The sequence below is a fragment of the Haliotis rufescens genome, unplaced genomic scaffold, assembly GCF_023055435.1.
Source record: "Haliotis rufescens isolate VD_foot unplaced genomic scaffold, xgHalRufe1.0.p SCAF_7, whole genome shotgun sequence".
Lineage (NCBI taxonomy): Eukaryota > Metazoa > Mollusca > Gastropoda > Lepetellida > Haliotidae > Haliotis > Haliotis rufescens.
In genome coordinates this window covers 51704818-51717854 of record NW_025964361.1, presented here as the reverse complement: position 1 = coordinate 51717854, position 13037 = coordinate 51704818, and the positions used below count along the sequence as shown (strand labels likewise).

Here is a 13037-nt window from a genome sequence, read left to right as displayed (position 1 = left end):
CCCATCATGGTGATCCCTACCGTTATGTTGCTATAATGGTGGTAAGAGCAGTCCCACTCACTCACAGCTCCCCTTCTTCTCTATCCCTCCCTCCCCAGACCCCATGGTCAAAGCAGCTTCGCTCACATGATTCTTTTGCCTCCTCCTCCATCCCCCAGACCCCCTGCTTATATGTAAGTCTTCGGTCCAGGTGGTTATCTGAAAAAGACCCAGTGTGAAATTCTTCAAAGAAATACAAATGCTTATCTCACCTAATTTTAGGAGCTATTTCTGCATGTTCTCACAAAATATGTGTTAAAAGAGATGGTTGGCAGATTGTACAGGTGGCTGCTCTTCGGTTTATCAGTCTTATGTGAAATATTTCATGTGAAACAAACTTTAAGTTTAATACAGCTAATTCCTTGATAATGCCAAGGGAGATAACTCCTTGAATTGTCTTCAAATAGCGCTGTCAGCTGTTTTTAAGGAAGAATATAAGAGGCAGGTTGGCTTCACGCTGAGAGTGCAGATTAATGAAAATGAAAAAAAGTTACATTCCAGTCTTATTTGTGTTAATATCTTAAAGACTTTGCTGATTTTTTTGTCAGTGTAACTGTTAACAGTTTAAATGCTTCCACATTGATATTTATGGTTGAGTGTTTACGATAGCCATTTGATGAGGAGAAAACTTGTATTTACTTCACTGTTTGATGTCAGATACAGCTGGCATGAAAGCTCTGTGAGAAGTGAAATAAACAAAACTTGAAATCCAGAGAAGATATTGAAGGAATAAGTTGTCTTCTTTTAACCGTCAGTCAACGTACAAATTTTATTAGACATTTTGACAACTTACATGTTTAAGGAGCACAATGCAACCTGTTGAACTGCAGCTATTTTCAAAGTCAGTCTGTCAATGTTGGACAGAAATGCACGTCAGTAATGCAATTAATCACAGTTTTTTAATCAAGAACAAATTTCTTGCCGACATCACCTGTTGCAATTTACCTGCACAACGAAGGCACATCAGGCTGAAATGCATGATAGAGAGCATTTTTATTTATCTAATTCACACATCGTAAGTTAATTGGCTTTTTGTGAGCTGGTACTTGTGTTTTAAACTGATTCTGCTTGTCTTGTCATGCCTGGAAGAGATGAGTTACTAAGCCATAAAGATAAAATCTAGGGATGGTCTTTTTCCCTTTATGATGCTCTTGTAACAAAGTGACTGTTACCAAGATTTTGGTTGATGCTTTTATGTGTTCATCAACATATTCATGTAGGTATTAGTTCACCTTTTGTTATGATTCATCAGCTGAAGCCATGAATGTAGAAGTGTTTTCTGTGACCCTTGTGCTGTTGTTTCACTTGATATTTGTCAGTCCGACTTTCACAAATCATTCACTGCGGATCACTTTCAGCTGTTTGAGATTTTTGTATCAGTGTCGAATTACACAAAAACATCAAGCCATTCCAACGTAGAACGTCTGCAAAATGGAACATATCCTTTCACAGTGTCTTAAAAAAATGTTTAGTTTAGATTCTTATTTTTCTCGAAACTGCACACACCAATATGTTTCAGCAGCTCACTGAGCGTAACTATTGAACTCATAAAGACAGGAAATTCAAGAGGCCTGTTTTATGTAAAGTATTTGTTCAGAAGCGTTTTGTACAGACTGTCTAGTGTTTTAGCCCTCCAGAGCTGCTTAGCTAATGGCTTGTTTTCTGTTACACAGAACTTGCCAGACGCCAGGGAAACCAACCTGCTTGATGAAAGAAGTAATAGTTTACACTGAAAGACAAAAAACACAAATCTTGTTCTCGTTCAATCATTTGCTACTTTGGCAAACACAATCAACAATCTTGAGAACTCCTAATGTGGATTTTTTTTTGGTTTGTTAAAAGACGCTGGTAAAATTATGAGGTAATTCATCTGGCGTTGAAATGGATATTAATTCCTCGTAAAGATGCAGACAGTTTTGTTCAAATCTTTTGTGTGCAACTTCATTCACTTCAAGAATATCCTATTCATTTATCCAATTATTGTATGACGTCTGCTCATGTATGTTCTTTGCGTGGCCCCAAAACAGGAAGTTGCTCCTTGAATCTTGATCAAATTTCAACTGGTACAGAGAATGACCACATATGTTGTGTAGGAAGCCTTAATGCTTTAAATAGTAATGCCAGAGACATTTTTTAAAGTTTTGCAGATAAACATCAAGAAAACCTCCTAGGTTCGAAATTCTGTTATCTAGCTAATAAAACAGACCCTAACTTGATGAAAGTTTGAAACTAACAAATCGAGTATGTTGCACCAAAGACACAGAAATAAATGTTTTACCGTTTTCAAAGTACTAATGGATCGTTAAATTGACTCATATTTCCAGTAGCCTCATGTGTTGAAACATATATTACTGCCATATTTACTTCCGTGTTGAATAGCCAGCCAGCCATCTTGACTTGAAGTATTTCCTCCGATGGGGTTTTTCTGACAACTGCTATTGTATACCAGCCAAAGTATGGCCAATCCTCATTATTTTTTCAGAAGGAAAATACCTTTTTTTGTGGGACAGAGAAAACAATACTCTTGCGGTTTCCTCAGAGTAAAGAAAACAATTATTTATGATGTTGTAAAAACTGAAGCAATTTAGAAAGAGGAATTTCTTCATTTACTGTTGAGTTTGTGGAGGGCACTGTTGGTGTGGAATTAAGACAATAGAAACAGTTGTCCTGTCTGCAGCTTCAAGTTTTGCTCATCAAGTTTAGTCTTCCCAGCTTATATGTTGATCATACTATAGATACAGTAAGATAAAGTCTTTGGTAGGGAATGGTATTGCAGGGAGGTTTACAGAACTTAACCTACTGCAAGTAGACAAGTTATTAAACACTGCTCGTGTTTCATGTTCTATTTCGTAAGGAGTAAGGAATTTGAGTTTTGAAGAACAGGTTTTATATTGGTACTTTGTTTTGTTACCCTGACTTATTTTGTATCTGGTTAAGTAGTTATAGAATATTGTGACTGTTTCCACATGGAACGTTTGCCCAAATACATATCTTGTATCTTGTAAGACAGCTTTGCAAGTGTAAATACCATCCAAACATCGTGTGAACGACTGCTCACGTTTCATACCGAAAGGTGATCTGGTGATATGGGAACATCACTACAGAAGGGAACATAATCGTATAATCCTACGACAATTACACATGGCGTGAACCACTGCTAATTTTTATCCCTGAAGGTGATGTGAAGAATTTCAGTTGATATCAATAATGTATTGGCAACAATTATTCATCAAGGTGAAGAACGAGCGGCAGACTGTCAGTTATGTTAGAGGGTTGTCAGGACGGAGTGGAGCGACTGTCCAGGTAATACAATATGTTATGGCCATACTGTGAATACCTTACTGGTGGCCTTAGACAATTTAGGCTCAATAATGGATGACTTTGTGCGTGCTTCAGGGTGCTTCGTGATGAAGACTTTACAATGTCATGAATAATTTACTTTGTTTCAGTTTAGACCAAATTATCTTTGAATGGACTTTTAAAATTGTGAGGAAAAGTTCGAACATTTGCGACAAGGAAAGTGGGATGGTTGATTTCAGGAAAGATAATGGCACAAGTGTGCATTCTAGGGGGTTTGGAAAAGGTGAAATATGTTTATTGTGTTTTGAGGAAAAGGGCCTGCATGCACAAAGTGACCTTCATGTTACGACCTTCTAGTAGCAGACTTAGCAGTGTGATAGTTATAAGCATGTTGCCATGGTGATTGCAGGGCAAAATAGGTCCCCAATACCTATACTGGGTTGGGCATTGGCTGGACACACTATGGAAACTGGCAGATTGTGTGTCATCATAAGCCATGAATGGAATAAGAGCATTTTAGAAATACAAAACTTTATTTCTCATTTTGAAGGATTCTTCAAACATAGAAATCTTTAAGACGTGAATAGACCACCTCCATGGTCTAGTGGATTGAGCATCTGATGGAAGAATGGAAGGTCTGTGGTTCTTCTATCCCTGGCCGCATCAAACCAAATGACATTAAAAGATGGTACTTGTTGTTACCCTGCCTGGTACTAGGCATTAAGGGGCTAAAACAATGACTGGTCGGCTCGGAGTTACCATAATGTATTTGAATGGGGTATCTATGTTAAACTGTGGCATGGTTTCTCAGTGGAATATCACTATAAAACTGGTATTAGTCTGGACTAGTACAAGCAGCCTCACAGACACGTGCATACACATTGCTATGTGGATTGGTAATAATCTTCAACGCAACGTGGACCTCCATTCCACCTCCACCTTTTGGCGTGAATCAAGCTGAATCATCTGAAATGTGTTCACAGCGAGATGGTTGAAGAAGTAAATTTTCTGAATCTTCTGCACTGAATTATAACGTAATCATTGATTAATTACCACACAGGGTAGAACAACCTCGACTACGAGGCGAGACATCATCAGAATGATTTTCATCGAGATGCAGATATTGTACTCTCATCTCAACTCTCCTGAGTAATTAACGATAGATTGATAGAACAAATGTACGCATGCTGAACCTTCCGTGTTATTTATGTGGCCAGGAAGCGATCTTTGGGGACTCCAGCGATCTATTGCCGTAGCCTTAATCAAATCAACCTGCCTTATCGGCAAGGCCTTTACATGGTGAATTTGGGGTCCGATGCCCATTTGGGACAGATTAGGACCCATTTTTAAATCTTCAGAGTCGGGGCAATATTTTCTGACTGTCTGTTTCAGCACCTTTGCTCCTTAGAGAATGACAAAGTAAATCATATTGTCCACTTTTATCTTAATGAAATGTTTTTGCATCGTGGGACAGTTTTATTGAGTTTAATAGGTTCTTAAAGAGGGTGAGATTTCCAGAATAGTTCATGGTTGTATAGCGTGATGTTCAGTGTGAAGCTGGAGCTGCTGTTGGTCCAGCCTGCCCAGGGACAGTTTCATGAATTGGAGTCATTCTCGGCTCCTTAATTTTGCTTTAAGCTGAGTAAACCCATTTGCTTGGTGAATGATGTTTGAGAGATTTGATTAGAATTAACACTGAAATGAAAGTAGGGGAAATTGTTTGGAAGAGTTTTTGATGACGGGGATAGACACAATCTAAGTGTATGCTTTATGATCAAAGTAACGTGTGTTCTGTTCTAGCAGTACTGTAACTGTTTATTGACAACGTATGAATGTTCATCAGATGCATACTCGATAATCTGTTATATATATTTTTTTTAATATAGTAATATGAAAGAATTTTTATATAGCATATGCAAGTTTGCAATTAATCTTCCACTTCCTTGTAATTACACACAAATTACACAATACATAATATCATTCAAACTTTTTGCTAGAGTCGGTATTAAAAGTGGTGAGCGGTTTTCAGCAGGTTCTCTTTGACCCCTTTATATCAGAATTACCTCCCTTTGTAATTACAGGAAATGTGATCTTACCTCCCTTGTTAGTAAGTACAGTTCAGTGTCACTAGTTATCAGAACATATCTATTGCAATGGCAGGTTGTCTGGCTTAAACTGTGGAGGAAGAAGGGTTGGGCGGAGAGATGATTAGATGGTTGGAGACATGCACATGCTGCTGGCACATCTTTGATGCCATTCAGTCCATCAATCTGTGATCAGTGCCAGACAGGCATTGTTGGCTTGCATTCTGTACTTGTCATTACGTTATTGAGTTGCGTAAGGAATCGGTACGTGTGGCTTATCTGGAATTTCATAACTTGGTTGGAGGTGATAGATATATGTGCAGGTTAGGTTGACATGGGAAAAGGGAAAATTACCATGGTAACAATCGAGTACACAAAATGTTTGAATCGATTTCTGTAGTTTTATTATCTGCAATGAAATTGACTGGATTTAGATTTGAAAATTTCAGACGCTTACAATGGTTTTTGGTTATTACTTTTTTAAAACTTGGTTTAATTTTGGGGAAGTGTTCAATTTTTCAGTTATATTTGAACAGTAAGAGATGCACAGTATTAAAATCATGTATTTTTGAGCTTCACTGAATAGAATGACCTGACCAAGAGTAGGCTGGTTGTAGGGGCAGACAGCCGGATCATTGATATCTGTTATCACTGATGTTAATGCCTGCATGACAGCCGGCTACTAAAATTATCAGTCTTCTAATGACTGTGCCCAGATAATTGCTTGATGGCGCCGTCTTACCATTTTGTCTAGTTGACCATAAACCTAAATCTTGCTAGTTGACAAATGGTGAGAAGATGTCAATATGTGTTGAGAATATATTGTAATGGATTCTTGATAATTTTCTTTGGGTGAAGTTAATTTACCGAACCTAGATTCTGTTGTGAGACGAGGAATTGTCATTAGTATTAATGAGTGTACAGAAGTAAGGACATAGCGCCTCCAACGTTGATCATGGTCTGAATCATTGTGGCGAGTGTGAAATGTGTCCAGACGGAGTCTGTTGGAGAAAGGAAATGAATACTGTTGCTGCGGGCTTTCCACTGATAACGAGCAGCGAAAATACAGTTAAATTGTAATTTGTACCTTCAAAATAGAAGTCATTTAGGTAACAATTGGGAAAATGTGTTAGAATTGAAGTAACAGTGGCGGCATTGTGGTTGGATCCGCTCTCAATATTTTTAATCCCCCCGGCATATAATGCTGGATCATAACTTGAAAATCATGAAAGGTTTTTCATCCAAACTTGGTACATGTATTAACTCAGGGGCTAAAGTGGTGCCTTTTGCTCTTTAGGAATCGTTCAAAATCTTATTTTTCCCAGTTTCCATCGAAACAAGCATTGCTTTGCTGAAATGAAGGTAGGTGTCATTTCCAGAGCCAAACTAAAAAACTATTAAGGTTTTTTGTCCAAGTTTGGTACATGTACTCAGGGGCTAAAGTGGTGCCTTTGCTATTTAGGAATTAGAATTTTTTTATTTCTTCCTGTTTCCACAGGAACAAGTTACACTTAGCTAAAGCGGGGCGGTCGGGTAGCCTAGTGGTTAAAGCGTTCGCTCGTCACGCTGAAGACCCGGTTTCGAATCCCGACATGGGTACAATGTGTGAAGCCCATTTCTGGTGTCCCCTGCCGTGATATTGCTGGAATATTGCTAAATGCGGCGTAAAACCATACTCACTGACTGACTTAGCTAAAGCAGGGGTAGGTGGCTTTTCTAAAGCAAAACTCATAAACTATTCAAGATTATTCTTCCAACCTTAGTAGATATATTGATCATATTTCCATTCAAGCATTTTGCTATTTTTAAAAAAAGAAGAAATATTCTGTTCAATGACAACAAGTTTGACTTTGGCTCTTTTCATAGTGGTGTATTTGTCTGGACCATATCTCTGAAACTGATAAGTATTCTTTCATTAAACTTTGCGCACACAAACACAAAAACCAGGTTGTCAACTGTGCCTTTTGCTTCTTAGAATTTGTATTTTTTCTGTTTCTGGCAACAAGTTACCATGCTAGAGAGTGAGCTGTATGATAGTGACATTCTGGAGAATGGGTATCGGATCTTGGTTTGAATCTCAGCTTGGTCACATCTGTCGTTGTTGGTCCCGTGCCGATGTGACTGCTGTAAACACTTTGTGATTTCATTCTTTGAATCATCACCAAGGGTGGTCTTCATCCAACAGTTGACTGGAAACAGAGGAGGAGGCAATTCTCTTCACAATACCATGAATAGCACCTAAGTGTGAATCGATTTCTTTATTTCAAGATCAGCTATATAGTGTTTACATGTGGGAAGCTTGTGTAGACATATTACCCTCTGACCCTTGATCTTTGAGCGACGTCTTAATCCCGTACATAGGGACCTTCCATACTTGTAGTATTCTCCTAGGAGCAGTTTGTGACTAACAGTTCTCCAGTTCCTTCATGGATACTGTGTAAAACATTGGGATTAGCTGAACCAAGTTCATCACAATGCTCTGAAGGACAGTTGGAGTTTAATGCAAGTCTGGTCAACCGATCACATGTCCAATACATTGCCGTAAAACGGTAATAAATACTGCCACAGCAGGGGGTTAAGGAGAACAAACTGTGAAGGACTTACATTGACCAGCAGAGCGCTGGAGGCAGGTCTAGCAGCCAGACCGAGAGGTCAGTCACAAAGACGGCTCTTCCTGGCCTCAAGTGACCGATTGGCCATCAGGTGGCTGAAAGGCAGCCAGCTTGTAGATCCTGCTTGCAAGCCTGGGTGATTTATTCTGATAGACTGCAGGTAATTATTGACTGTGGACGGAGCACATGTTGTGAACTATTCAGTCATGGAGATTGGGTCGCCAGCGGTGGTAAAATTATAGGTTTGTTGAGAATATTCTGTATGACGTTGACAGAACATGGAATTAAGGCTTTTATGATGGATGGTGCTTTGGATGACTGGAATGTGAAGAGAAAAAAAACTATAAGGAGATGTCACACTGGGTGTGGTAATTAACTATGGATAGCCCCACCCTCAGGGAGGTCACACTTTTCTTGCAGGTTAATGAGGGTTAATTTGTTGAGGGGTGAAAGAAAACCCGTGGAAAGGATCGCTATCAAAGGGTGTAGTAGAACTCTGTATCTATTTCCCCAGTTGTATTAGGGTCGGACAAATCGGGAAAAGATATTTTGGGGTTAATTAGCTCCATTTGTTGAGATTTTGAAATGATTCCTTAAGTCAAGTATTCGTGCACAGGTGGTTTGATAAAATGTGCTGAGGCATTCAGTTGTCTTCAGATCTCAGGAATGTATTTGGCAAGGAAACAAATGAGGTTTGTCTTTGAGGACCACTGTCTATCGTTTCCTCCAGAAATATATACTCAATGGGAATTTCAGGTCAGGATAGATCCACGGCATGCAATGCTAGTCAGAAGAGCAGACTCAATATTTGTCCAAGGCACCTGTTAAAAAAAGGTCATAACCCCCATACTTTTAACACAGATTTACGGTATCGGGTGGTCAGGCTCGCTGACTTGGTTGATGCATGTCATCGTAGCACTGGATTGTCTGGTCCAGACTCGATTATTAACAGACTGCCTTCATATAGCTGGAATATTGCTGAGTGCGGCGTTAAAAAACAACCAAACCAAACCAAACAAACAAACAAACAAACACAGATTTATGTCAGTAGTGGCGCTAAGATTGCTTTGTGGTACTGGCTTATGTGTCATCATATCCTGACAATTATAATTGTTGCTCATGATATCAACCACTGGTAGACATGACATGCATTCAACAAAATATACTCACTCATGTTACTAGAAAGCTACACATGAAATTTCTATCATATTGTCAGGTCATGTAGAATAAATGTAAAACATCAATACCTGAAATAATCAGTATTGATTATCTGTTTGAACCAGATGCCACTTGGGGTAAAAGGCAAAATAGTCATGAAAATTATATGAATGGATCACTGAAAATCAGTGACATCAGGTGTTCGCAAAAAGGGTATGCATGTCCAGCTCTTTTGAAGGGACTGTGAACTGACTAGCTAACCAGTAATATGAGGACAATGAGCTGACCAGCTAACCAGTAATGTTAGGACTGTGAGCTGACCAGCTAACCAGTAATGTTGGGACTGTGAGCTGACCAGCTAACCAGTAATGTTAGGACTGTGAGCTGACCAGTAAAGTTAGGACTGTGAGCTGACCAGCTGACCAGTAAAGTTAGGACTGTGAGCTGACCAGCTAACCAGTAATGTTAGGACTGTGAGCTGACCAGTAAAGTTAGGACTGTGAGCTGACCAGCTAACCAGTAATGTTAGGAATGTGAGCTGACCATGCAGTTAACCAGTAATGTTAGGACTGTGAGATGACCAGTTAACCAGTAATGTTAGGACTGTGAGCTGACCAGCTAACAGTAATATGAGGACAATGAGCTGACCAGTTAACCAGTAATGTTAGGACAATGAACTGACCAGCTAACCAGTAATCTTAGGACTGTGAGCTGACCAGCTAACCAGTAAAGTTAGGACTGTGAGCTGACCAGCTAACCAGTAAAGTTAGAACTTATGATGGGCTGACCAGCTAACCAGTAAAGTTTGCACTGGGGCCACATGTGACCCAGAAGGAACTGCTCTAGTAATGTCAGTTCAAGTTGAATGGCCACTTTGTAACTGTTACCAGCTTGGACAGAATGTAGGGGGAACTAAGGACTTTGTGGTAATAGGCACAGAATGTCTCAAGACATTGTAACCAAGTCGCAGAGGTCAGACACAACATTCTGACATTTCCGATGTCAACACACCTCGCGTTTCAAGTTTTCTGGGCCAGGATCCACCCTGCTTGTGGGCCGTGTTTAACAGATATCGGCCAGAACATTGGGAGTGCTAAATCACTAAATGAACAGTAAACATAGCCATAGAAAACTTCATTTTCAACACCTGAATTAAAGCATGTCTAGCCACCTTCATCTAGTTTCATGAACTCTTTGGTATACTTTAAACTGAAGTTTGCAATTTTTCTTTTTATTCAATTTTTGATTTTGTTGTTTATTTTTGTTCACGTGGCTGAGACAAAGGTTTCGATTTTGTTAAGATAATAACAGAGATTTGATGAATGCATTGAAATCAATTTTGTACCCCAATGACTTTGTCCTGACATGTGATATTGACTTTGTAAATATCTGTCTTTTTGAGTCCATAGTCTTGAATTTTTAAATATTTCACAACATGTTGACAAGTTATTCAAACTAATAATTTCTGTGAAACAGCTAAGGTCAGGAGTGAACTTTTGTTTCAAAGAGTTTTATTTCATTGAAAATTGATAGGGTTTTTATACACATTGCTAAAATAAACACTATTTTCTTACACATAAACACATTCAGAGTTATTTATTTGTGGGGGAGGATAACATGTTAAGGCAATATACAAAGCTGTTGAAACCGTGTATATTTTCTCTGTCATTTTGCAAATGCATTTGGCTGGAGTCTTGTCCGACTCGAACTTGAACACAGGATACTCCCACCCATCCGAGCTGTTTATCTAAGTAGATTTGCAATCAACACACGTAAATGTCAGCAGAAATGCAGCATATTGTGCATGAATTGAAATATACGCCTGTCGATTGCTCAATGCTCTGCGGAGATGAGGTCACATATGCATTCCATCTTGTGAGCGATGGTGGCAATTACATCGTGTTTTCACATGGCGCATGTTAGTAAACATTGCATTTATAGAGACTCTTGTTGCTACCGCACAAATCTGACTGCCGTCAGACCCACGATTTGACAGCTGTAATAGGAGCCTATTTGTTTCTTTTGCACAGACATTTTGGAAAAAATTGATGTCATTGTTTGATGTACTTGACAACTTTCTTGTTACACATGTGTTCCGTTTATCGCTCCTAAGATGCTGGATTGGTTTCATGTGCATCAAGCAAAAAATGTGGATTTTAAGTTCCAAAGTGCCTGGGTTCTAGATGTGTTGGGATACATACGATGTGTACATTTAACTTACATTAAATATGTTGTTTGTTAAAACAAAATCAGATGGCTACATTTGTATGAATGTCTTTGTGAAAGTATGTTGTGAATTTGTCACAAAGGATGTCAGCAAGAAATGTGTAACAAAGTTGCATTGATGCTACTTGATAGTGATAATCACAGCCTGCCACTGGCTGCTTTGCAAGGCATTTAATCTCTGTTACATGTGTTAGTCTGTTTTTCCAAAATGATTATCCTCTATCAGAGTAGTGTGATATTAAATCCTGCATATGTATATTGTTAAAACTGATGAACACCCTCTTCAGACATTGCCAACGTTTTGAATAACGAGCAAAGCAGAATACCTGAATACAAGCATTAGCCCAGCTGACCTTGAACCAGTGTTATTTATGTATGTTCAGTATAAAAGTAGGGATGCAGCACCCTACCTTGTCTGACCCAAAGGTATACAAAGGTGGGGGGAGTCGTTTTGTAAACACAATACCTTGAAATGTTTAACAGAATTCGCAGCAAAGTGAATGATAACAGGGGAACATGCTGAAGTTTCCACAACAATGGAAATGTCATTTAGGGAGTTATGACACACGTGACGAGGAATATATATGCCGGGATTGAAGTAAAACGCTAGATTGGCGTCTCGACAGAAGGTTACTCCATCGCCCTCTGGCACACTCGCTCCTTTTCAATAGTTGTGTGTGTTTAAACTAGCAGCGATTGTGGCATGGGGTTGATACTTTAGGCACCTCGATGGTTGTTATTGAGTTGCAAACCGACAGATCACTCCCGCTGGGTACAGCCAGATAGAGTCCGGATCAGCCATTGTGCCAACTCTAAAGCTGAACACTAACATGACCAACACAATGTCCAAGTTTTGTTACTGAATTCTTAAGGTGGATTAGGGAAAAATCTTCATGGAATTGGTTTTGAAACATTTTAATAGGAATTTGAGATGTTTCAAAGGATTGTCATTTTGGTCTATGATTGAGAGGTCGATGAATGTTATTGAAATTGTAGCTTTGCCTTTGCCATGGAAATATATTTAGCATGGATACAAATAGACAGGGTTTTGATACAAGTAGACAGCAGCTGAACTGATAAAGAGTTACAAATGTTGCTATGTTCTCGAACTTTACGTTTTAGAGCCAAATTAATGACATGATGGTGTTAAATGGATTTTCGACATTAACTGAACAAAATGATCACAAATTTGCAGAACGGCACAGAGCATCATGTCAAACTGACAGATTATCTGACATTATCTGACATTATCTGGGTGAAATTGTCACTCTTTATCACAGTGTTATAATACTGGTATGAGGGAGTTCACATTTGTGTCATTGCTTGAGATCTGTTCATTATTTTGTGGATTTGAGTACATTAGCCTTTACACAGTCAGTGAGCTGTGAAACACGCAGCATGGATTATCACAATATTCTGTTTCAAGCACACAGAACAGGATCCCTTCAGAGCGGCTTCAGTTATACTTACATTGGTACACTCACTGTGCATTGTTCACATGGAGGAATTTAAAGCTTTGTTATGGAAAATGGTGACAAATGTCTTCCTATAAATCACACGTCTTTTCAGTGTAGAGATGACTGCTGTAATTAATACACCAGTTAAACTGGAGAATACT

General features: G+C 39.0%; 1 protein-coding gene across 1 annotated transcript in view; it reads left to right on the top strand.

The window, feature by feature from the left end:
- LOC124111244 (protein dachsous-like) overlaps positions 1-13037 on the top strand; it is a 105973-nt gene that overhangs the window by 70735 nt on the left and 22201 nt on the right. The gene's annotated exons all lie outside the window — the stretch shown is intronic.